At 44.6% G+C, this 27,276-nt stretch overlaps 1 protein-coding gene across 1 annotated transcript in view; it reads right to left on the bottom strand.

Annotated features, from left to right (window-relative positions):
• Positions 1-27,276, bottom strand: part of LOC126113047 (sodium-dependent serotonin transporter-like) — a 519,069-nt gene that overhangs the window by 301,264 nt on the left and 190,529 nt on the right. The gene's annotated exons all lie outside the window — the stretch shown is intronic.

Here is a 27,276-nt window from a genome sequence, read left to right as displayed (position 1 = left end):
TCTGGCACCGATACAAATCCAGCTTTCATCAGAAAACACAACAGACCACACACTGCCCCCAGTGAGATTTCGCTTGATACCGTAAGTCGGAAATGGTGGCGGTTTGGTGTCAGTGGAATGCATGCTACAGGGCGTCTGCCCCGGAGCTGTCCATGAAGTAAACGATTTTTAACAATTCATTGTGTTACTGTGGTGTGGTGCCAACTGCTGCTCAAATTGCTGCTGTAGATGTAGTATGGTGCCACAGCCATATGCCCAGCACTATGGTCTTCTCTCTCGGTAGTGGCACGTGGGCATGTGCAGCCCGGTTTTCTTGCTATCGCACATTCCTGCCACCGCCACTGCTAGCAATCATGTACAATGGCTGCATTCACGACAAGTCTTTCTGCAGTATCGCACAAGAACCATCGCGCTAGTCGTAGCCCTATTACACTACCTCGTACAAACTCAGTGAAGCGTTGATAATCGCGTCTTTGCCACCTTAAAGGCGTTCTTGACCAACATCAACTCACCACGTCCAGTTTCAAAGGGTAGCTAACGCTCACGGCCGTTACAGAGTGTATTTGAAGCAAAGCTGATCTGGATCCTCTGGACTCTTAAGTGACTGGCGCGAAATGTGAACAGACATCATCTTTCATATGTTGAGACACGCCTACAAACTTCTTTGTCTGTCGCACAACTCCTTCTTGGTGTTGCGATTTTTTTCTGTCGGTGTACAAACGTCTACATTTATCCATATTATTCTGAAATCAGGGTCCAAAGTCCAGGTTTTGACATTCCCCAACACCTATTTAAACAGCGACTAATTTAACTTACTCGCCTCTGTAGTAAAGAATACTAACGCATGACACTGCAGAGACCCTTAACTAAGATGTAGCCGTTTCGAAACCTGGTGGGGCAAGTAATTTTCGTTGCCGATCAAATAAAATATTCACAACTTTCATGCCGCGTCAGGTGGTTATACATTCACGAGGCCGAGTGCTCTCCGTCTATTGCCAAGAGGTACTCGAGTTGGTTACAGCTTGACGATGGCCAAGGAGCATCCGGTGGATAGCTCGCGGATAACCAGCAAAAAGGAGAGCTCCTTGGCCATTATGGGCCAGTCGGGACGAACTAACTGCCCTGTCGGTCTTTGCCAACGGCGTCATTACATGCGGTATGGAGGGGCATGGCATCAGTGCACCACTCTCGCGGCCGTTGCCGGCTTTCTTCACCTTGGAATCGCTACTTTTCATTCAGATAATCTCTCAGTCGATCTCAAGAGGTTGAGTGCACCACAACCGGTCGTCCCACCAAGCAAAAGTCCTATGCATAACCGGGAATCGAGCCTGAGTCTTCCAGACAGCAGCCAGACACGAGCTATAAAGGCAGACCGTGAATATACCGGGTGTATCGAAACTAATAGCGAGTGTATCAAAATTAATAGCGAAAAGTGACACCGGTGAAATTATACGTTGCTAGAAACAAAAAGTTCCATCAACGATATGTCTGAAAACGAACCATTAGCGCTATAAAATGTGGCTGCAAATGACTACAGTATGAAACATTGTCTTAGTATAAATGTATGTGAAATGTAAACTTTTAGATTCACCCTGTAAGTAATTGGGCTCAAATTTCGTCCACGGGCTGCGGTTGAGGAATGTGGTACATGCATAATGAGGCACCAGCACATGTCGTTGCTGATGTAAGAAATCTATCGCTCCAATATGATCAAAGATGTATTGGTCGAGCAAGGCGTCTTCCTTGGCCTCCAACACTAGCTGATCTCAAACCTCTGGATTTTCTGTCTTGAAGTATACAGCTCTCGCGCTGATGCGATTAAAGAACTGGAGTACAAAATTGTACTGTCTTATCAAGCTTCATTCAATGAGCTAAAGGTGTTTGACAGAATTCTTATCTCAGCACAGAGACGCGTTCAGTACTGACACGTGGAGCACGTCCTTTAAGGACTGGACAGTAAACTGTAATGTGTAACATGCTGAAGTAGTATTGAATTTCTCAATGAGGTAGGCCATGTGTAATATCTGAGACCAGTTATATGGGGTAATAATCGAAATTTTTTGTTTCAAATACAATTGTATAACTAGGGCAATCTTTGACATTTTGACACAACAGTGCTTTCTAATGCAGGAAAGGTTTTAGGTACATATTTATTTAATATAGGATATACAATATATTTATATATAATTATTTGAGATTTGTTGTAACAACATTTCCCTATTATTTAATTTATAAAAAAATTATATAACATGAATTTAAAGAAGCGGTTTATAGAAACACACACATATTCCAATACAACGTTGTGTCAAAATTTCAAAGCATTCGGTCAAAAACTTTCGGAGATTTGCTATTATGAACATTTACATTTTCTGTATAAGTTCAAACATAGATGTTCGTTTCTTCAAAATCTCAAACCTCCGAAAGTTCTTCACGGATTATTCTGAAATTCTGACGCAAAATTGCATTCGAATACTCACATGTTTTTATATACCTACTGGACCGACATCTTATAACACTAGCTCTCGTTTGCTGTGACAGAAACTAGTGTTACCCTCTGGAAGGATTTCAGGTTTTGACCTTGCGTGTGTCTAACGGATAAAGTATCGAACAGTAATTTCGAATATAACGTAAGTAATAGAAAACTAAACAGGCTTTACTTTGGGGACAATGAAAGTAGAAAAGTTCATACGAATGAAACAATAAACGGTCGCCGGCGTAATTAGGCATATTAATTTGAAACACTAAGTTTAAGGAAATTGTATATCAGTTTTCGTAGTGACTTTCATTAAGATTCCCGTTGAATAGCATACTGGATACACAGAAATACAGGATAATCTAAGTTGTGGGTTGCAGTAGTTACCATTAATGCACCAACCAGTAATCATAGAAAGCATGATCGTACCTCACTCATGTTAAAAACAGTTACAATTATTACAATCACTTGATTCAGTACTGAGATGTTACTTCAGGATACACTGAACTAAAATTGGGCTTGAAAAGATTTCTAGCTTAACTGACATGCAAATAGCACAAGTAAAATTAAATAATACTACAATTGCACTGTTTATATCCTCATTTATAGAAATGCATCACATGCCTCTAGTAGCTACAATATTCCATTTATCTTTCTAATATAAGGACAATATAGTGAAGACCCATAAATTGATACTGTCTCAATAGGCAACTCTATGATTATTTCAGAAGCAAAGTGCAGTTCCACCAAAATTAATTCTTAGTACCACTTGGAATAATTTATATTAATTTATATTTTCATCCTTCAAGACAATTTACTCAACACAGAACTCGATTAACCTCAACAGAATTATTCATGACAGGAATCAAGGCTAAATTACGTTTAAAGTAAGTTTAATTTAAGTGCCTCTTTCATGACCTGTAAAGCAGGTATTTTAGACAGTAACACACAGTCTGGCACTCAATTTTTGCACATTTAATACAAAGGAATAAATCACTAGTTCGTTTGAAACAGGAACTCGGTTTTTTGAACCCTTAGGAGTGATGCTGCATAGATTCATAATTAGGATAAAAGTTCTGGTTCTAAACACAGGTTAATAGCACTTGGACTATTACTGAAAACATTCACACAAATTAACTGGTCCATGCTCTAATACATATGTGTGTGTCTGAAGTTTGTGGAGCAGTGGCGGAGTAGAGGTGGCAAGCGACATTGCGGCTAGCTGTACTCACGGCTCTTCATGTTGAATGCTCTTTGTAATTTCTTCTTGCCGACGGATTTTTATCGTATTAGAGCCATTCCTTATTCCAAGAGTATCATGCAACAGCCAAATCCAGATCCGAAGCAAATTTCCATACAAAACGGCTTCGAATTGCATCCCTTAGCAACCTTGATGCATACCGTGCAACGGCTAGCCACTGAGTGCATACCGTTCCCACCAAGTAGCCGCCCAGATAGAACACCAAAACCACCTTTTACACCGCGCCAAGTCACTTCGTTGCGGAGGGGGGTTCCCTACAGCTTTTACATTTCACAATACATGTTCCCTAATCATGAAGCAGCTTACAATACACAAATTTTCCTTTATGCACATGCTTATACCATAAAATTTCATTATTTTTAAACATAATTTACTTTTTCCATGTATATATTGCAAACTTTTTGTCACACATCAATGACCTTAACTAGCAAAGAACAAACACTGCTTACTCATAGATACACATTTACATAGTATAAACCTGCTCAAATCGATATTGGTGTTACAATCTGATATATGTAATAAAGGGGAAACTTTATAAAAATCTAAGTTTTGGTTTGTTAAAAACCGTAAATATCCGAAATTTCTTGCAAATCGCTTTTTAATTTTCACACATGGGCGTATTTAGAGGTACCTAATTCTTTAATATATGATATTTAATATATGTAAATGTAACTGATTGTGAATGTTTTGTAACAACATTTCCCTGATGTTAAATTTACATAAATTTTTGTATTACATATATTTCAAAATAAGTGAGTAAAACATGCACGTACACCATTGGAAAATTGTGCCAAAATTTGAAAGCCATCCGTCAACAACTTTCGGAGATATGCAAATAGGAACATCTATTTTCTATATAAGTGCAGACGTATATGTTCGTTTCTTCAAAATCTCAGATCTCCGAAAGCTCTTCGTGCAATGCTTTGAAATTTTGACACAACATTGCATTCGAATACTAAAGTGTTTCTATACCTGCTGGAACTCCATCTGCTATATATGCTACAAGAGAAGAAACGTTATAAAAATGTAAATATTGTTTTGTGCAAAATCGTTAATCTCCAAACGTTCTTGGCAGATTGTTTAATCATTTTGACTGAAGACATTGAAATATCTCAAAAACCACGCATCGGATCAAAAAGAGTTATAATTATAATTTGTTTGTCTCGGAGGGAGACATTCAATGATACCACAGGCGACCCACCACCCGACCCCGTGCGTGGGTGGTGGGAGGCAACTTTGAAATCTTCAACGGGAACTCCCGTTTTTCACTGCATGATACTATTTGACGGCAAGATCTGCATACATTTTGTCTGAAGCAGTTTCTTCGTTTTGACACAAATGGGGGTGTAAGCGAAGGAATAGAAATTGGTACACTAAAGTAATTTACGACATGCCATTCAATGGCCCTTGAATATCTAATGGCACTTGGAACCCTACAACCATGTTGCGACGGTAGTACAGGCCAGTTTTTCTTAACTTCTAATTGGAAACACCATTCGCACCGTTCTGTGCATTTGTTGATGTGCCCGTTGACAAAACAATACCCGGTTATGGAAATCGGTGTCATGAAGTTGTTGATGCAGTGACACGTGGTATGGATGATACTTATCACGTGGTATGAATGATACTTATGACGATGCAGTATTGTGACAATACTACCTACGGACACACCGGAATCGCAGTATGATTGCCGGCCGTTTTTCCGTGGGTTGTGGTGCACCGCCGTTAGTACAGCTTTGTCATTAGCTTTTACTGTAATACGTTTCCTTCGTTTCCTTTTTCCGTCTGTACGCTGCCATCGGACATAAAGGTGTTCAAAACCTTGTATAAGATGAACGAGAGCGAGCGTTCTCTAGAAATCTCTGTGCATACAAGGCAACAGCAGCATCAACATTTCTTCTACATTCTCTGTAAATCAGGATCATTTAATTTTTTCCTTCTGTGGCTGCAACATTTCTCCAAATATAGGTAGGTGTGGAGGCAACAGACACTACGCAAGTACTGTAAAGTTTAGAGCCACTATCTGTTCCACGTCTCCACAATACGCGGACTCCGGTCGCAGTGTACTGCCTTTTACGATACGTCGTAGTTCTCTACGCGGCCACGGAGACGCGTCGAGTAGTACACTGCTCAACAGGTTGAAAGAATACAACGTTGCGAACGGGGTTTCCAGTAGGATGTTAAGAAATTCTGGCCTGTCCTACCCTTGTAGCATGAAGTTGGGGTCCCAAGTGCCATTGGATATTCAATTGCCATTTAGTAGCACGTCGTTAATTACTGTTGTGTACCCACTTTTATTCCTAAGATTACAGCACCATCTGTTGCGAAACGAAGAAAATGCTTCAGACAAAACATAAGTACATTTTCCCGTAGAATCGCAATCTGCAATAAAAAAGGGAGTTCCCACTGACTATTTCAATTTTTGCCTCCCATCACCCACGCACGGGGTGGGGTGATGGATCGAGTGTGGTATCGCTGCATGTCCCCCTCTGAAACAAAGAAATTGGAATAATGAAGTTTTTTGTTCCGGTGTGTAGGTTTCAAGATACATTCCTGGAAATTGAAATAAGAACACCGTGAATTCATTATCCCAGGAAGGGGAAACTTTATTGACACATTCCTGGGGTCTGATACATCACATGATCACACTGACAGAGCCACAGGCACATAGACACAGGCAGCAGAGCATGCACAATGTCGGCACTAGTACAGTGTATATCCACCTTTCGCAGCAATGCAGGCTGCTATTCTCCCATGGAGACGATCGTAGAGATGCTGGATGTAGTCCTGTGGAATGGCTTGCCATGCCATTTCCACCTGGCGCCTCAGTTGGACCAGCGTTCGTGCTGGACGTGCAGACCGCGTGAGACGACGCTTCATCCAGTCCCAAACATGCTCAATGGGGGACAGATCCGGAGATCTTGCTGGCCAGGGTAGTTGACTTACACCTTCTAGAGCACGTTGGGTGGCACGGGATACATGCGGACGTGCATTGTCCTGTTGGAACAGCAAGTTCCCTTGCCGGTCTAGGAATGGTAGAACGATGGGTTCGATGACGGTTTGGATGTACCGTGCACTATTCAGTGTCCCCTCGACGATCACCAGTGGTGTACGGCCAGTGTAGGAGATCACTCCCCACACCATGATGCCGGGTGTTGGCCCTGTGTGCCTCGGTCGTATGCAGTCCTGATTGTGGCGCTCACCTGCACGGCGCCAAACATTCGCATACGACCATCATTGGCACCAAGGCAGAAGCGACTCTCATCGCTGAAGACGACACGTCTCCATTCGTCCCTCCATTCACGCCTGTCGCGACACCACTGGAGGCGGGCTGCACGATGTTGGGGCGTGAGCGGAAGACGGCCTAACGGTGTGCGGGACCATAGCCCAGCTTCATGGAGACGGTTGCGAATGGTCCTCGCCGATACCCCAGGAGCAACAGTGTCCCTAATTTGCTGGGAAGTGGCGGTGCGGTCCCCTACGGCACTGCGTAGGATCCTACGGTCTTGGCGTGCATCCGTGCGTCGCTGCGGTCCGGTCCCAGGTCGACGGGCACGTGCACCTTCCGCCGACCACTGGCGACAACATCGATGTACTGTGGAGACCTCACGCCCCACGTGTTGAGCAATTCGGCGGTACGTTCACCCGGCCTCCCGCATGCCCACTATACGCCCTCGCTCAAAGTCCGTCAACTGCACATACGGTTCACGTCCACGCTGTCGCGGCATGCTACCAGTGTTAAAGACTGCGATGGAGCTCCGTATGCCACGGCAAACTGGCTGACACTGACGGCGACGGTGCACAAATGCTGCGCAGCTAGCGCCATTCGACGGCCAACACCGCGGTTCCTGGTGTGTCCGCTGTGCCGTGCGTGTGATCATTGCTTGTACAGCCCTCTCGCAGTGTCCGGAGCAAGTATGGTGGGTCTGACACACCGGTGTCAATGTGTTCTTTTTTCCATTTCCAGGAGTGTATTTCAATGTCTTCAGTTAAAGTGAACACCATGTATAAATAAAGGGATAACATGTTACCAAAAATCTCAAAATTAGCCTTTCCGATGTACTTCAAATTTTTACGCGTTAGTGTGATAAACATTTATACACATGTAGACTATACAATAGTGAACGTTGTTGGCAAACTGGAAAGTTGTATTTATGGCTTACTGGCTGAGGAGGGAGCAGAAGATGGACAGACGAAGGAAGGAGAAGGTGACGGACTGAGAGAGGGGAGAGAGAGGGTCATGGAGATGGAGAATGACAGGGAGGAGCAGATGGACAAAGAAAGGGGGCGGGCGATACGGACAGAGGAGAGAAGGATATGACAACATATACTCAATTCCCATACATGTTACAAACGTGTGCTTTCTCTTTTCCATTGAAGAAGACTGAGCGACAGCAAAAGATGGCCGGTTGGTTGCTAATATCTCATATTGATATCAGTGTCGCCTCCGAACAATACATCCGGAATTATCTAGCAAACAGCTCGTTTATTAACCAGTGTTCACTGGATTGTTTTTACTTCTGTCGTCGTGTATTTTCAACAGCGTCAGTTTTCGTTATTAATTGTGATACACCAGGTGAAGCTACCTGGCGTGCCTGGAAGCCCGAGAAATTTCATTCCATCATATTGCTGCAAGACCGGGTATTCACAGATTTCGCTGCTAGTATTGGGCCAACAAACGTAGGATGGTTGGCACAGTACTGTCACCAGGATTTGTGCAAATGTCCTGGTTTAAACACCAAACCTCTCCGTAATGTCTCATGGTGTGACCACATACGACACGACTGACAGTGTTCTGTCCGTTGGATAGGGACATTAAGGTCGGTGGTCCTCCTGCTGCAGTTCGATATGTGATGTGAGTGGGTCTCACCCTGTCCCTTGCACTCACCCTCAACAATCCAAAGGCAAATCTGCACTCTACCAGCACTAGTCAGTCAGCCACACGACACGGATATACACGTCCACTTGACTCTTCGTAACAAATGACAGAAAGGTAAAGGCAAAGCGCCTCCGCTAAGAAATCATGACATCGATTGTGTTATCTGCCCGCAACATTCATTTCCTAAGTATGATACTGACTTTTTTTTTTTTTTTTTTTTTTTTGGTCATCAGTCTACTGACTGGTTTGATGCGGCCCGCCACGAATTCCTTTCCTGTGCTAACCTCTTCATCTCAGAGTAGCACTTGCAACCTACGTCCTCAATTATTTGCTTGACGTATTCCAATCTCTGTCTTCCTCTACAGTTTTTGCCCTCTACAGCTCCCTCTAGTACCATGGAAGTCATTCCCTTATGTCTTAGCAGATGTCCTATCATCCTGTCCCTTCTCCTTATCAGGACACATGTAACGTATATCCACAGGACATGTGGCCTGTAATTGAAGAAGTGTCACGATGATCTCTCCATTGGCAAAAGATTCCGGAATAGTCCCCCATTCGGATCTCCGGGAGGTGACTGCCAAGGGGGAGGTTACCATGAGAAAAAGATTGAATAATCTACGAAAGGATAACGTTCTACGAGTCGGGGCGTGGAATGTCAGAAGCTTGAACGTGGTAGGGAAACTAGAAAATCTGAAAAGGGAAAGGCTCAATCTAGATATAGTAGGGGTCAGTGAAGTGAAGTGGAAGGAAGACAAGGATTTCTAGTCAGATGAGTATCGGGTAATATCAACAGCAGCAGAAAATGGTATAACAGGTGTAGGATTCGTTATGAATAGGAAGGTAGGGCAGAGGGTGTGTTACTGTGAACAGTTCAGTGACCGGGTTGTTCTAATCAGAATCGAAAGCAGACCAACACCGACAACGATAGTTCAGATATACATGCCGACGTCGCAAGCTGAAGATACTGACTTAGATGACTAGTAACTTAAAATTTTTTCTGAAATCAGTGGATGTACTGTACACCAGCAGTCTTCCCACCACTATGTTCCACTGTATGCACCTATATCCATATCTCCATGTACGTTCCATAAGCCACTGTAAAGGACAACGTGGGATACTTCTCAACAAAAGCAGCAGTCGCTAACTTGTTCCATTCGGTTATGAAGCGTCTGAAGAAAAGGTTCTCTGTTTACCTCCACATCCTGTGGAACCTCCATTACGTTATTTCAACATCCGGAGGATGTACAAGTGCTGAACAGCTTCTCAAATCAACTCAATAGTGTTTCCCGAGAACAACTTCGCCTTTGTACCACAGATAAAATTTCAGTTGTTTGATAATCTATGCATGGCAGAAGTGTGTATGGGATATATCGATCTGTAACTATCCTAGCAATGTTCCTGTGAACATCCTTCATTGTTTCTAATCAGGAAAATTTGATGAAAATCCCAAAACTGGATTAGTACAGCTATGTTACTAACAGATGGCACTAGGATGACTATACAGTGAGATAAGTTCTGCAACCGGTAACAATCTGCGAAATATTTAAATCACTTTACTATTACACTATCGTTCTCGAACACAACATTCATCATAGATTGTTGCGGTAAATTTAGGATAAGTGTCATAGAAATTTAGCAATAAATGCCGTTTTTGTATACTATGCAATTACCCAGAATACTCCCAATAACTCTTATATTTTCCATTCCCCTTCCTTGCTATTAATTTCACATGTTTTCTTCTGTTCCATATTGCTTCGTATTGTTACCTCGTAGAATTTTATCTTTCGGTGACGCCCCTTTCAAGTTTCCATGAGTACACGCTTTCTGGTATGTATACAGCAATTAATACTTTAAGTATTGTTCTATTTTCGTCTCAGGAAAATACATAGGCTTACATAAAAACGTTTAAGAGTATTTTGATAAAGAAGGATATAACGTTTACGAATTATGTGGAACGAGTAATAAATTACTCAGCTTCCGTCTACTCCTCACTATGTTTCTTGCACACGTTTTCGTTGCATTGAATACCAATTTTTTTTCTTCTGTTGTTTTAATGCCTACCACACAAGAAAAAAATTACAGTTCGATCTAGATCCTGAACATTTTCTTGTTGGTCCCTGTACCTGGCCAAGAAGGCGTGAATATACTTGGGATTTGTTTGAAGTAACACTTTTTGTTTCAAATATTCTTCTATCAGACCAAGAGCAAGACGTTTCTAAACGTCGTCTTTAATCAACATTATCTGGATTGTTGAATTTGAAGATTCAGTTCCGGAATATCCGTAGAAAAGTCCAAGTGGCGGTAGCTGCTTGGGTCCGTAAGAGGTATAGAGAGAGAGCTTCTCAGGTCTTCTGTATCTGCTCCTACTTTAGTACTTTTCTGACAACTGTGTTAATAATTTATTAATGTTCAAAGAATGTAAATTTCATGTGAACTGTGTCTTCATATATTTTATCGATATGCAAGTTTCTATGGTACCTAATAAAACAAATTTTTAGATGAACGCTATTAAGGAACATTTTTTTTAAAATCTACGTTTAGGTTTGATTAGAATATTTATTTCATATAGAAAACATAAAGAAATCCCTGAGGAAGGAAAATGCACAAGCACAGGACGTAATCGTATCTTGCATACGGCAAGTATACCACAAACGTGGCCGCGCGGGATAGCCGTGCGGTCTAGGGCGTCTTGTGACGGCTCGCGTGGCTCCCCTAGTCGGAAGTATGAGTCCTCCCTCGGGCATGGGTGTGTGTGTTGTCCTTAGTGTAAGTTAGTTTAGAGTAGGTTAAGTAGTGTGTAAGCCTAGCAGTTCGGTCCCGTAGTCCTTACCACAAATTTCCAAATTTCCGCAAACGTGACACCGACTGTACAAACCTTAATGGGGAGTAAACTGTTCTCAGCGGGGACTACATAGATTTTGTAGGTGTTATTAAGACAAACGAGAGCATGTTGGTGTGTCTACGCAAGCATTACCGCTGTCTGTGTTACAAAACGGAAAAACATGCGGAAACAGCGAAGAGCGCGTTCATCAAGAAGAAAATAGTCACAGGCTCGGAATGCTGAACTCCAATACTATTGGGTCGTTTTGCTTGCATATGTTACCGTGCATCTATTTATGTTTAACGAGAGTGATTATTCAGTACAGGGGACATAAAGACTTTCAACTGTCTACGTTTCCTGAATTTCCAAACGAACATGCAGCGACGACTTTTCCCTACAGACAGCAGCATCGTCAGCGAACAATGCGAGGGTGCAGCGAGTACTATCGAATCTGTGTAGATGTCAGTGAAGAATTTGCTGTGCTTTCCCCCTAACAATTTAGGTGAGTTATACTCCAATTACGTTCGACACCTAAAAATACACTTATGATCAGTACTCACCGCCAGACTGAATGTCATCTGATGGCATTGCGTCCACGTGAAGCAGTAATAAAAGTTTATAAGCGTTGCAGAGACGATCTGTGAATAATCCCAGCGACCATATGGGCCGTAAATGGGGAAATCCAATGACGTGAACGACTCTTGCTAAGGGCTATTACGGGCCCGAGGTCCGGGAACGAGCAACTCTGATACGGTGAATCTGGGCATCTACTCACGTGCTACTGTCGTGAGTATCTATGGAAATGGGTTGAAGGATCGTGAAACCTCGAGTAAGCGATAAGGTGTTGAATATCCGGAACTCATCACTGAACGTGGAGGAAAGAGGACTGCCCACTCTGTAAAGTAGGATTGGCATCGATCTTTGGGACACCTGACGACGAAAACTATATCGGCGCAGGCATAGGTGTTTCGGAGCTCACTGTGCCGGATACATTGTCAAACAGGAGCTCTGCAGTGCATACGAGATCATTTATATTTTACGGCGAGTCAATGGAAAATTTTCTTGTTACCTGAGTCGATGGTCGTGAGTATGCCGTTATCCAGGCGAACGCCTCTATGAAACATGCATCGCAGCACCTACGCAGGCCGGTGGAGGCAGTATATTGCTATGGTGGATATTGACCTGGGCGTACGTGGGACCAGTGGAGAGCGTGAACATTATTGCCGCCTGCATCCCTTAATGCTTGATGCCTTCTCCAACGGTGGTGGTTTCAGGGACATGACAGTGAACTCAAGTTGATGTCATAGGCAACGGTTTCGCATGATCTGAACCCGATATAACGCAGCTGGGACGCTACTGGATACTAGATCCGTATGTAAGACCTTTCTTCGGCTTATTTTGTATCTGTATCGATATTTCGATGTCATTTTCTAGTATTGCTTATATACAATGTATCCGTCATGGAAATTTTTGACTATTTATACATGTTTCAGTTACGTTAATTTTTGAACGCTGTTGTTTTGAATTATGCTTGTGAATTCAGATAACTACTGAAATGTAGTTACGTATTGTACTATATATGACTTGGTCCACAATTAGGGAACGTAGGGTTCAATGTAAAAGATGTGGGGAAGTCCAGTAGCTACAAAAGTCGCCTGGTGGAGTGGAAAAGGTGTGGTTGGCGCGCAAGTGGCAACTAGTCCTTTGTGATGGGTAAGGCGTCTGGGCTGAGCAGTGCTGTGGTTAACACCTCGCCAGCAGCAGCGGATATTAGTGGCCCCTAGTCCTGGAATTTTGAGGCTAGAAGAGCTAAAGGGCAGTATCTGTGGGCCTCGGCTGCTGCATTTGGTGATACTATTATCATGGTATGGTTTTTGGGCCTATAGAAGTATTATTTCGACACCAAGAAGATCAGTAATAGGGTGAGGCCAACAGTACTGCCATGACTGCATCGCCACCAGGTAAATAGCCACTGCTAATTTCGTCACCAGTGCCACCAGCCTTCATTTAAATTGTTGTGTATTTGGCACTCTGAAAATGGACCAGGTATTTGTGAACTTTGCTTGATTTTAATAATGATCGTAGTGTTACTGTCTTATACCCGTGATTATCCCAAATCACAAACCTGGACAGGATTCCTATCCTAGCGAATTTAATTCCGAATGTCCTAATTTATTATGAGAAAGTGGCTGAAACTGAATGTAACGTTGTGTTGTCATTTTCACAGAGAACTATAATTTTGAGTAGGTCAAAAGACTGCTTATGAAAGCACATTTGTTATTTAAAGAGTTGCCGTTTGTTGTGCTTTCCTTAACTAATAATTAATTATATGAATATTTACATTTTCTCATACATACTGGTGTAGTTTTGTTAATGAACATGGTTCTTCATACCATGAAAGTTTAAGGGTCCCCATGTACTGGCCTAGTTATTTAATGTAGCAATGCAAAGGCTCATTCAGAACCAGTGTAGTTAGATTTGCATTCTGTTTAGTTGCTTCAAACCGAGTTTAAGAAAGAACTGTTTACTGTGTTATCTATTCTAATGTAAGTTGGTTTATGCACAGGCATAGAGACCCTATATTAGGGAATGAAGTTATAGATTATGATCATTAGTAGGCCCACTGATTTAAATTGAGAATCATTTCAAGCTTTTCCCCGTTCAGTATTGCTACTAGTTTTGTGTGTGTCGGTATTTGGTTTTATAAACTGTTGCACCTACTTCATTTAAGATACGTGTTTTTGAGAGGCATTTGTTGCTGTTTACAATCTCATTGGCCATTTGCTAATCTGGCTTACTAGTTAGTAGCACATTTATTTACAAAGTTAAGTTACTGTGTTGTACCATGTCACGGACTGCGTGGTTGTTCCTGTCAGAGGTTCGAGTCCTCCCTCAGGCATGCGTGTGTGTGTTGTTCTTAACATAAGTTTGTTTAAGTAATGTGTCAGTCTAGTGACCGATGACCTCAGCAGTCTACTGTGTTGTAGTGTGAACAGATATAAGGAAAGAGTTAAGTGTGTGTGTGTGTCAAGGAAGGTTAGGTAAGTCTTAGCACTGCCTTCTGCTTTATGATTTTGCTTGACACAAGAATGCCTAATTATGCTGGCGATCTGTTTAATATTTAATATTACAACTTGCTTTCGTGTTGGGAGAACATCTGTTCCTGACCCACCGTTTCCTGTTGTTTATACTCTGCTGGAGTATTTCGGAAACGAATCCCAGTTTGATTGTTCTATTTCCATTAGGGTATCACATGGTCACAACTATTTAAAAATTCCTCGCAGAGGTGTGACGTTAACATCGATTATCGTTTAAGGTGGGCGGTGGCAGTGTTACACTTGGCGACTGGGACAGGACATTTATTGTTCTCGATTTTTTTTTCCTGTATTTGATTTCATTCCCCTGCCCCAAATGGGCAGGGGAGGACTGGCAGCTGCACAATCAGCCGCTCTTCAGCCGAGTGACATGACAGCTAGTAAAAGGAGAAAATTATACGTATAAAGGCGATAAAAAGGGAGACATCAAAAGAGAGTAAGGGGAGACAATGGAGGGAAAATATACACTCCTGGAAATTGAAATAAGAACACCGTGAATTCATTGTCCCAGGAAGGGGAAACTTTATTGACACATTCCTGGGGTCAGATACATCACATGATCACACTGACAGAACCACAGGCACATAGACACAGGCAACAGAGCATGCACAATGTCGGCACTAGTACAGTGTATATCCAACTTTCGCAGCAATGCAGGCTGCTATTCTCCCATGGAGACGATCGTAGAGATGCTGGATGTAGTCCTGTGGAACGGCTTGCAATGCCATTTCCACCTGGCGCCTCAGTTGGACCAGCGTTCGTGCTGGACGTGCAGACCGCGTGAGACGACGCTTCATCCAGTCCCAAACATGCTCAATGGGGGACAGATCCGGAGATCTTGCTGGCCAGGGTAGTTGACTTACACCTTCTAGAGCACGTTGGGTGGCACGGGATACATGCGGACGTGCATTGTCCTGTTGGAACAGCAAGTTCCCTTGCCGGTCTAGGAATGGTAGAACGATGGGTTCGATGACGGTTTGGATGTACCGTGCACTATTCAGTGTCCCCTCGACGATCACCAGTGGTGTACGGCCAGTGTAGGAGATCGCTCCCCACACCATGATGCCGGGTGTTGGCCCTGTGTGCCTCGGTCGTATGCAGTCCTGATTGTGGCGCTCACCTGCACGGCGCCAAACACGCATACGACCATCATTGGCACCAAGGCAGAAGCGACTCTCATCGCTGAAGACGACACGTCTCCATTCGTCCCTCCATTCACGCCTGTCGCGACACCACTGGAGGCGGGCTGCACGATGTTGGGGCGTGAGCGGAAGACGGCCTAACGGTGTGCGGGACCATAGCCCAGCTTCATGGAGACGGTTGCGAATGGTCCTCGCCGATACCCCAGGAGCAACAGTGTCCCTAATTTGCTGGGAAGTGGCGGTGCGGTCCCCTACGGCACTGTGTAGGATCCTACGGTCTTGGCGTGCATCCGTGCGTCGCTGCGGTCCGGTCCCAGGTCGACGGGCACGTGCACCTTCCGCCGACCACTGGCGACAACATCGATGTACTGTGGAGACCTCACGCCCCACGCGTTGAGCAATTCGGCGGTACGTTCACCCGGCCTCCCGCGTGCCCACTATACGCCCTCGCTCAAAGTCCGTCAACTGCACATACGGTTCACGTCCACGCTGTCGCGGCATGCTACCAGTGTTAAAGACTGCGATGCAGCTCCGTATGCCACGGCAAACTGGCTGACACTGACGGCAGCGGTGCACAAATGCTGCGCAGCTAGCGCCATTCGACGGCCAACACCGCGGTTCCTGGTGTGTCCGCTGTGCCGTGCGTGTGATCATTGCTTGTACAGCCCTCTCGCAGTGTCCGGAGCAAGTATGGTGGGTCTGACACACCGGTGTCAATGTGTTCTTTTTTCCATTTCCAGGAGTGTCACTGACACGGAGACACTCATGGGGGACACTTTAAAAAGTCTACATAAAGTTAAAAAACACAGTTGGTGATTCGTAGAGCACAAAAAAGACACTGAAGTCTCACACACACTGGTTACAAATCGGCCACAGTATTAAAACATGGAGGTGAGGCAGATGGGACGATAGGAAGATGTATCAGAGGGGGGTTTGTTGGGTTTAGGGAACAGCAGGACATGGGAAGTCTTGCACATGTTAGGGTAAAAACTAGTGGAGAGGAGGAAATTGTACAGGTTAGCAAGGACAGCCAGGAAGGATAGGGGGGGATTCCTTGAGGCGACAGTAGGTGAAGCCATCATGACTAGGGTGTGGTGCTGTGTTTGGAGCAGAGGACGAGTGTGATGTTATGTGCAGTGATGGGAGTGTTGATGTCTGAGGGGGATAACTGACACCAGTACTGGAAACTTTGGGTGAGTGGTGGACAGAGGTATCAGTGCAGTCAAGGGTGGTGGGGAAGTGGGAGTAATCAAAATGGGGATCGTCAGGAATGGAGAAGGCCTCAGAGAGGTGGGATGCAAAATGGTTAAGGTTACTGAGGTTGTCAAGGAGGGGGCGATCGTCATGGAGGATAGAGTAATGTGGGGTGGGATGGCTACCAGTAAGGTGGTGGGAGGTGACCAGTATTTGGAGGAGTTGACAGGAAGGGTGGAGTTGAGGCTTGTCCATGTCTGGCGCCAGTCTCGGCGTTTCTTTGCTGTAAGGAGGTTCCAGATGTGTTGCTGTAATTGCCGATGGCGGATGAGTGTATCCCAGTCACAGGTGCAGAGGAAAGGGTGTTAGAGCCTGCAGGGTTCAGGAAGAAGAAGGGCCGCCTATGGAGGAGACTTAGGGTGGTGAGGGTGGATGAGTTTGCTAGGGACATGGGCCTCCACATCGTCAGTGATGGTCTTGGAATGAAGAGGCATGGGTGATGTCAGCAGGACAGTGAAAGGTGAGGGGGTGCCTATCGAACTGTGGGGCAATGGATTCCCAGTAGGCATCCCAGTTGGCATGGCAGTAGTCATGGATGGTCTTGGGAGGGGCAAGGGGCAGCTGGGAGGGGGGCTGCAGGGGGACCACGAACAGAGGAGATGGTGAGAAGGATGGGGAGTTGGTCACTACCAACGGTAATATGACCAAGGAGGTTGGGGGAAGTGAGGATAACATTGGGGGTGGAGTTACTTTCAGTACAAGTGTCTTGTGGGAGAGGAACAAGATCACCATGGAGGGTGGCAACGTACTGATGACACCGCCGAAGGGTGGCAGGATCACGGTTGAGGATGTTGATGTTGGAGGCAATCACATAGGTCGAGAAGGTATGGTCAACATGGCAAATGAAGTCATAGGGAAGAGGAGGCGTGGGACAGATATAGATAGTGGCAGAGTTGATAGTGAGGGAGGGAAAAAAGATACTTAGGAGAAGTTGCTCAGTTGGGTCACTGAAAAGGGGCTGTGGCTGGACAGGGAGATGATTGAGATGGACAGTAGTGACTGCACCTCAGGTGAGGGGAAGGGGATTGTCAGTGTGGTGATGGAGATAGGGAGAGGTGTGTACAGCATGGCGATGATGGAGGAAGGTTTCATTAAGGATGAAGGCATCAACCTGGTGCTGGGATAGGGTAATTATGAAGAGGTATTTGTTGGCAGGGAGGGAGCGAATGTTGAGGTACAGGAGAAGATACTGGTGATGTGGCAGGAGGTGGAAGAGGGGATGAATTGGGATGAGGAGAGAGGGGCTTAAACGAGAGTGTCTAGATGGATGAAGATAAAATGGGCCTGGTTGTGGGAGTAGGTGGCATAGGTATTTAAATGGAAAACAGAGCAGGTGGCGAGGGAAATCTTCTGGAGGGTGTGGGGGCGCTGGAAGGGGTGGATGTTCTTCAGGACTATGGTTAGGAACCACATGAGGTCTTCTGCTGTGGAGAAGGGCGGAGGGAATTGTTTGGGTGGATGTGTGGGTTGATGGGGCGAATGGGGACAGTGAGCTCAGGGTTGGTGTAAGGGGATTTTTGCTTTGCATTTGGAGGGGTAGGTGGGGTGTTGTTTGTTGCAGGTGTTTTAGGAAGGGTGAGAGGCGAGGTTAGGACACTGTTTAAGGAAGTGGAAGGCTTTACAATGGTGGCCGGTGGGGGGGCAGGTGGGGGGTTGCAGTTTGTGTGAGATGGTCATTGTACAGGAGACAGCACTGGCAGCAATAGGATTGAGGGGGGAACGGGACAGGTTAACAGGGTGGCTGTGGTTGAAAATCAGGGTTCCCTGTATGATGAGGTGATCGATGGAGGAGGCAGACTCAGTAAAGATACACATGAGGTACGTAGGGCCAGAGGAGATGTAAATACAGCAGGCCGAGCGAATTTCCAATGCAGGATGGGCGATCAGTTCGGCCAACACCTCTGCCTCTGTGACCACAGGGCTGAGTTTTGTGATCACAGAGCGGAGGGTTGGTGGATGACAAGGGTGTTGAGGCTGATGAGGAGGAAGTAAGGAAAAGGGTGAGGGATGCATGGGGGCCAAAGGTGATATGGGAAAGGTGCCGGAGGAGATCAGTATGGAAAGAGGGAGAGGAGGACTTGATGGGGACAGAGTCTCTGAAAGGGATACATTGGGTAATGGGTGCACTGGGGATGTATTTCCAGATATCAAGGGTATGGGCATCTCCGAATTTCAGATTCAGATTGGCAAGGACCAAGGTGTGTAGTCTGGGGGCTGGGGAGGCAAGAGGAGGAATGGTATCCATGGCGGGATCAGATTGAAGTGAGGTGGGTTGTGGTTTTTTGGAGGAAGGGGTGTAGGTGAGGTCGCCACTTGGGCGCTTGGGAGGTTTTTCGGTGGATGTGGCCTGGGAGGAGATATGAGAGACTGGATGGATGGAGAGTTGGTGGGAGGCAGGCCCCTCTTGTGAGGCGGCGGCACTGAGTAATTGGGTGGGGTGCTCTGTGGTGCGGTGGGCGGTCACTTGGGTGGGGGAATTTGGAGTAGTTGTAGTGGGGCAGGTGGGAATAGTCGTCTCGGTGGGCGACAGCAGCAGGAGCGACGTATGGGTGGGGATACATGCTTGAGGAGGAGATAGAAGGGGAGGAAACTGTGTGTAGGAGAGGTGGATGAGACGGTTTAAGCCCAGAGGCAGCACTGCAGAAGGTTACAGTGGGTGCAGGTGAAGTGGAGTTATAGATGATGGTGGTAGTGGTTGCATCCATCATTGAAGGGGGTGTTTCGTGGCGACAGGAGTCGCCGAAGTGCGAAAGGAACTAAAGCAGGGGCCGGCGGCGGCGGCGTGCAGACGGACAGAAGGACGACAGCGGCCGGCAGACAGACAGACAGCAACGGCAGGAGCCTCTTCCAAAGCGATGATACACCCTGGGTGTAGCCCAGACAGTGTAATTCCTCTACTTGGAACTGACGGAATCCAACCCTACAATACCATTGCCCACTATCATAAAATACATCAAATATTTGATGAAAAACTAGTGTGGTTCGAGCAGTGAATGTCCTGTGGGGCGAGAGAGCAATCAAGTCCGGTAGAGTGAACAACAGTAGACACTGCGAACAAAAGTAAATTGTAATATACCCTACTGGCCATTAAAATTGCTACACCATGAAGATGACGTGCTACAGACGTGAAATTTAAGCGACATGAAGAAGATGCTGTGATATGCAAATGATTAGCTTTTCAGAGCATTCACACAAGGTTGGCGCCGGTGGCGACACCTACAACGTGCTGACATGAGGAAAGTTTCCAACCGATTTCTCATACACAAACAGCAGTTGACTGGCGTTGCCTGGTGAAACGTTGTTGTGATGCCTCGTGTAAGGAGGAGAAATGCGTACCATCACGTTTCCGACTTTGATAAAGGTCGGATTGTAGCCTATTGCAATTGCGGTTTATCGCATCGCGACATTGCTACTAGCGTTGATCGAGATCCAATGGCTGTTAGCAGAATATGGAATCGGTTTGTTCAGGAGGGTAATACGGAACGCCGTGCTGGATCCCAACGGCCTCGTATCACTAGCAGTCGAGATGACAGGCATCTTATCCGCATGGCTGTAACGGATCGTGCAGCCACGTCTCGATCCCTGAGCCAACAGATGGGGACGTTTGCAAGACAACAACCATCTGCACGAACAGTTCGACGACGTTTGCAGCAGCATGGACTATCAGCTCGGAGACCGTGGCTGCGATTACCCTTGACGCTGCGTCACAGAGAGGAGCGCCTGCGATGATGTACTCACGACGAACCTGGGTGCACGAATGGCTAAACGTCATTTTTTCAGATGAATCCAGATTCTGTTTACAGCATCATGATGTTCGAATCCGTGTTTGGCGACATCGTGGTGAACGCACATTGGAAGCGTGTATTCGTCATCGCCATACTGGCGTATAGCCCGGCGTGATGGTACGCGGTGCCATTGGTTGCACGTCTCGGTCACCCCTTGTTCGACCTGACGGCACTTTGAACAGTGGACGTTACATTTCAGATGTGTGACGACCCGTGGCTCTACCCTTCATTCGACCCCTGTGAAATCATGCATTTCAACAGGGTAATGCACGACCGCATGTTGCAGGTCCTGTACGGCCCTTTCTGGATACAGAAAATATTCGCCTGCTGCCCTGGCCAGCACATTCTGCAGATCTGTCACCAATTGAAAACGTCTGGTCAATGGTGGCGAAGCAACTGGCTCGTCGCAATACGCCAGTCACTACTCTTGATGAACTGTGGTATCGTGTTCAAGCTGCATGGGCAGCTGTACCTGTACACACCATCCAAGCTCTGTTTGACTCAATGTCCATGCGTATCAAGGCCGTTATTACGGCCAGAGGTGGTTGTTCTGAGTACTGATTTCTCAGGATCTATGCATCTAAATTGCGTGAAAATGTAATCCCATGTTAGTTCTAGTATAATATATTTGTCCAATGAATATCCGTTTATCATCTGCATTTCTTCTTGGTGTAGCAATTTTAATGGCCAGTAGTGAACATTCAGAGTGGACGAAGGTGTGAATGCAGTAACTAGACTGAATGAACACAAAGAAGTAGTGTCGGGCGCCATGGGCAATGCTGCTGGCAACATTGATAGTAGTTCACGTGAACATATAACAGATGGCGCTAGTGATTGGCAGCTAGCCTACACACAATGTAATATCACAAACATGTAAATGAATAGATCGAGATGTTGAGAGCATCCCAAATCAAACAAGAAAAACTAAAACACACAAAAGATGAGGACTTTGTAGACAATAGAGATATATGAACTAATGAGTTGACATGTTTGATTCGCCTCAATAAAGAAAGAACCGAAAGAAACGTATAAGGTAGAGTCAGAACACGAAAGTAGACAAAACTTGAGTGTGACTGACTATTCAAAGATGTTAGATGTTGTCTGACTACATGAAAACACATATCAGTGGTCTTAACAGCCAGCTTAAAGGCCAAGGTAGCAATCTTGAAAGCCAGATTGAAAGACAGGTTGGTGATCTCAAAAGTCAAATGAAGTTTCATAACATAAAATTAAGTCAACAGATTGAACAGACAGATCAAAAAGTAGGTACTTTAAGTTCTAGTGTGACTGAAATGTAAAATGAAATTGATTCCATTTATAAAAATATGGCTAATATGCAGGGACAAATTAATGATATTAATGCAACGTTCAATGTTGAAATCACTAACATCCACGAAATAATAGAACCTTTGGTAGTGACGAAAGTCGACCAAGAAACTTTTGGTTCGAAAAATATAGTAATAGACGAGTGCAAGAACGAAATCTCATATTCGAGAAGAACAGTTTCAGATACCGAAAAGTTTTAAGTAAACAATTTGTTGAATGTGAATAGAAGTGTGATCAAAACACTTCGGAAAATCAAGGAAAAATTTCCGACCTTGACTGTAAAATACGAGACAGACCTGGCGTCATTAGTAACGGAACACTACTTAGCAAATTATAGCAAGGCGAGGAAAGGTTCGATCCCGCCAAGAAGCATAACGGATGGCATCCTTTAAAATTCGTAAAGATTTGCGAAAGAACTTTTCTTGATGATTTATCTCATTTGGAAAAGACAAATGTAATGATCAGTATCTTCGCAGGTGATGCCAAGCGCTGGAGACCTAATGTAAATACTGAGAATATGATTTTTAATGAATTTAAACAAAAATTCACAGAAGAATATTGGTTTGAACAAAAGCAGGACTGCTTAGGGCGGGAGTTTATCATGGGTAAACTCCACGATAAAGGGGCAGGAACTCTTTAAAAGATTTCTGCGACTACTGTACCGAAAGTTCACACACGAAGTAGACGATCAGAATCCGAAATTATCTGATAACTATGGAAAAAGCTTCCAGGAGATTCTAAAAGATACGTAAGAAGCAACCACCAAAGCTTCTCAGCGTTTTTAGAAAGGCTGGAAGACTAAGACCATTGGCGAGGAAACAGGGATAACCAACAGAGTAATACTAACAGTAGCAGCTGTAGTCATGCCGAACAAAAGGACGACGACGGTTATCGCTTCAATGTGACTCAGAGAGGTAGAGGCAGGGGCAGAGGAAAAGAAAACTCTGCCGGACGCGGTAGAGGTTTTTCCGCATGAAATGTTTCCAGAGCAATACGGAAAACAATACCGCCGATGTTGAATGCCAAACTGACGCGGACAGACTTTACCGGCCCCGACGAAGTAACTTATGCCGTAATAGTCACCGACAATTGAAACAGGAAAGCGGAAGCGCGCCAAAGCGTGACGCAGCATGTTCAACGACAGGTGTGCTCTACGGAGATTCACCGATAGCAGGCAGCGGGCCCAGTATTAGCAAACTTACAAGCTATCAGAGAGCAATGACGGGTGCGAATGTTCAAGCTGCTCCAAGAGAAGCCGTATGTGAGGCGGCGGAACAGAATGTAAACGTCACAGTAGATAGAAGCGAAACCGCTACGACAAACAATAGGCGAATTCGTAGACACAAGAGAAGGCACGAATGGCAGTACAAATAGTAGTGTAAATGGTGAAAATGAGTTTTCAGAGGTGACAGGATGACGTGTGCAGATGGACGATTTGCACAGGGGCCTCATACAATGTGAATGGATTTTAAGAAAGCGTATGCGACCAAAAAGTTAATTGAAGACAGGTGAGATAATAAGGACGTCGATAAGATGACGTGGTCTTAAAATAAGGAGGAGAAAATGAAAAGCGCTGCTCAATGTTCGCGAGCAGCCAATAAAAGGGTTGTTATGCAGAGAAGGGTGTTGGAGGACGAAATACTCATCATTAATGGTGAAATAACCTCTGTTAACGTTTCGCGAACAGTACTAACTGCTACCGAAAGGCGAGAATTTGAAAATAATGAAAATATAGACAATTGTTTATGTGTTCTTAGAGCCCATAAATATGATACGAAGTATGAAGTAACTGTGGACGTAAGAGCCTGAGTTAAGATCTGACGAGAAATCGGAAAACGGACTTAGCGCCTGTCTTACGAAAGCTTTCATGTTAGAGCCCAAAAGCGAAATAGAATGATGGGATTCGGACGACTGTTCGGATGACGAAAATATTGATGTACCCGAGACCAATGAAAGTGCAACTAATTGCAATGTTGTACCAACCAATGACGATGTTTCCCAACAAAATCCTAACGTCATTACTGAGCAAAGAAAGAAAGAACCACCTGATGATACGATACCACATAAACAAAGAGTTCAAGTATTTAAAAACTTTGAACTCCCGAAACCGAAGGAGCCACTTGAGCGAGCGAGGTGGCGCAGTGGTTAGCACACTGGACTCGCATTCGGGAGGACGACTGTTCTATCCCGCGTCCGGCCATCCTGATTTAGGTTTTCCGTGATTTCCCTAAATCGCTTCAGGCAAACACCGGGATGGCTCCTTTGAAAGGGCAGGCTGACTTCCTTTCCCATCCTTCCTTAATGCGATGAGACGGCTGCCCTCGCTGTTTGGTCTCTTCCACCAAACCAACCCAACCCCAACCCCAACCCAAGTCGAGGAGGAGGTCAAGCCACCACATAGGTGATCTGCAAAGAAAATAGGAAGGTTATATGATTTAATGCCACCATAACCAATCCCAGTTTTATTGTTCTATTTCGATTAGGGTATCTCACGGCCACGACTACTTAAAAATTCCTCGCAGAGGTATAACGTTAACACCGATTATCGTTTAAGGTGCTCGGTAGTAGCGTTACTCGTGCCCACAAATATCCGTCCAGAAATTTACGGGAACCGCGTGACCAGCACGTAGACATATCGTGCCACACACCACCTGTAACGTATAAAGAACTCATCATCTACATTTACGTGTATACTCCACAAGCCACTGTACCGTGAATGTCGAAGGGTACACCGTGCCACCACTAGTCATTCCCTTTCCTGTTCCAAATTGAAGTAGGGCGAGTGAAAAACGTCTGTCTATATACGAGCCCTAATTTCTTTTATTTTAGAGGTCCTCGCGCGAAATGTACGTTTGTGGCAGTAGACTCCGTCTGTATTCAGATTCAAGTGCCATTCCTTTAAATTTTCTCAATAGTCCCTCGCGAGTATAGCGTCGTCTTCCCTCTAGGGACTTCCATTTGAATTCATGATGCATTTCCATAATACTTGTTTGTTGATACACTCTACCGGTAACAACTATATCAGCCCGCCTCTGAGTTGCTTCGATATCTACCTTTAGTCCGAACCGGTGGAGATCCCCAACACTCCAGCAGTACGCAAGAATGGGTCGTACTAGTGTTCTATATGCGGTCTTCTTTAAAGATGAACGACTCGTTCCTAAAATTTTCCCAATACACTGAATTTGACTATTCGCCTTCCCTAATACAATCGTTACATGCTAATTCTATTTCATATCTGGGAGCCAATACGGCCGTACCTTCGTTAACAGTCACCAGCGGGGCACTATGTCAAACGCTTTTCTGAAATCTAGGTATATGGATTCTGTTGCCCTTCATTCATGGTTCGCAGTATATCATGAGAAAAAGGGTAAGCTGAATTTCGCACGGAGCTTATTTGTGAACAGGAGATTTCCCGTCTCAAGGAAATTTATTATATGAAATCAGTGCGAGGCAGAATCGTTGTTGTATTGCGTTACAAAGGTGGATGAAATGTTATTACGCAGGCGTCCATAATATTACGGCTCATCGGCGTGATTACATCTAGCGATATTCTAGACGTAGGTTGTCAAATATCTGGTCATGTCAGTACACATCATAATTTATCATTTATTGATTCCTCCACTTGTCAACATTCGGTCTTTGAGCGAAGCTTTTGCTGAGAGAGAGAAGCGCCAGTAATTTCCAGTTCCTGCTGCAACCACACAGGCGTGCGCACCCCCTTAGGCTGTCTGCTCCTTACAGCGGTTGTCCATTACGTATCACGGTGACAGCCGAGTGAAGCGATACATCACTCCATTAAATGTTTCACAGAGATGCAGACAACGTGAAATGTTTGCGACCCTCAGTTGTAGTGATTTAAGAAGCAGCTATTCACAATTCACGGAGAGAACTGCCTTCTTATCACATCGTCATCATCATCATCATCACTATCACCATCATCATCATCATCATCATCATCTTCATCACCGTCTGTGTCAGTCGCGTAATAACCTCAGCGAAGGATGAATGGAGAGACCTATGAATCATGTAGAACCCATAATAAATGAAGAAAGTGAATATCTGTAATGTATATTGCTGCTATCTCTTCTTTGAGAGTACACCAGACCGTCATCCTGATGGTATTTACAATCAGCCTCAGATGCTGATATTTAAAAGAAGTTAAACTGCGCTCAACTTAGATCTACACTAATATCACAGTATCAAAGATATCCGCGCCATGTTTACAATTTTATTTGAATCCTGAGTGTCGGGCATCCTACCTAAATGGTTATAAACTAATTTCTTACTTGAAACTTGGATAAATATATCTTAATCAGAATAAAAATAAAGTTTTGGAAACACGTTGAGAGAGTTCCGTCGTATACCACACATTAAAAACATGTTACTTCTTCTTTTACGGTTTATAGTACATGTAGCAGTCGTGCAGCGTCAAGGGTCTGTAAATGTCAGTATCTCGACTTCGATATACAGATGTATAAAATTGTTAGTTTCATTATTTTTATGTCGTTGAACGTTTCTTATGACCATGGGTTTAAAGGAGGCCGGATAGTAACAGTGGATTGTATCGGAAAAGAGCAATTTCTAAACGCAAGCGCTAGTGATAGCATCTTTTGCGCCACTGTTATGTTTTCGTCTGCAAGTTAATGATATTACATTTTTATTGTGTCTTTAAAGCCAGCTGCCATTATGCACCATATTCTAGGTTGTCGCAGTGTCTAGCTCAAATAATAGCTATGGGAATATTAAACTGCCACAGTTGTACGTTCGGGTTGCATCGGAGAAAGCAATTTCGGGTTGTGTCGGACTAAACATATAGCAACAAAACTAAAATTTGTTTTTTTTTCTTTGATAGACAATGACGTAAAACTCAGGACATTAATAGAATGAAAATAAATAGAGTGCCTGAAATGACGATCAGTATTCAGTTCCAGTCCAAGATCTACATTAGGGACAGAGGTCAAACTTTACGGGAGAACAAAAAAGGTCGCCATGAAATCGGCTTTGATAACTAATATGATCTTTCCAAGAGGACTCAGTGATGAACAGGAAACAGTATTGTGCGATTATGCTAAAAATTTATATTGCCAGCGTATATCTTTGACAGGACATGAATTCACAGCTGAGAGTTTGAGCCACCTCCAGGTGTATAATTGAATGATGACAATGAAAGTTGCTGCCGGCCCGGGACTCGAAGGTGGATGTCCCGCTTCAAGCGAGGAGTCGCCTTAACCGCTTCGGCC

Source organism: Schistocerca cancellata, chromosome 1 (genome assembly GCF_023864275.1).
Source record: "Schistocerca cancellata isolate TAMUIC-IGC-003103 chromosome 1, iqSchCanc2.1, whole genome shotgun sequence".
Lineage (NCBI taxonomy): Eukaryota > Metazoa > Arthropoda > Insecta > Orthoptera > Acrididae > Schistocerca > Schistocerca cancellata.
Note: the sequence above shows the minus strand (reverse complement) of the source record. Positions and strands in the feature narration are given on the sequence as shown.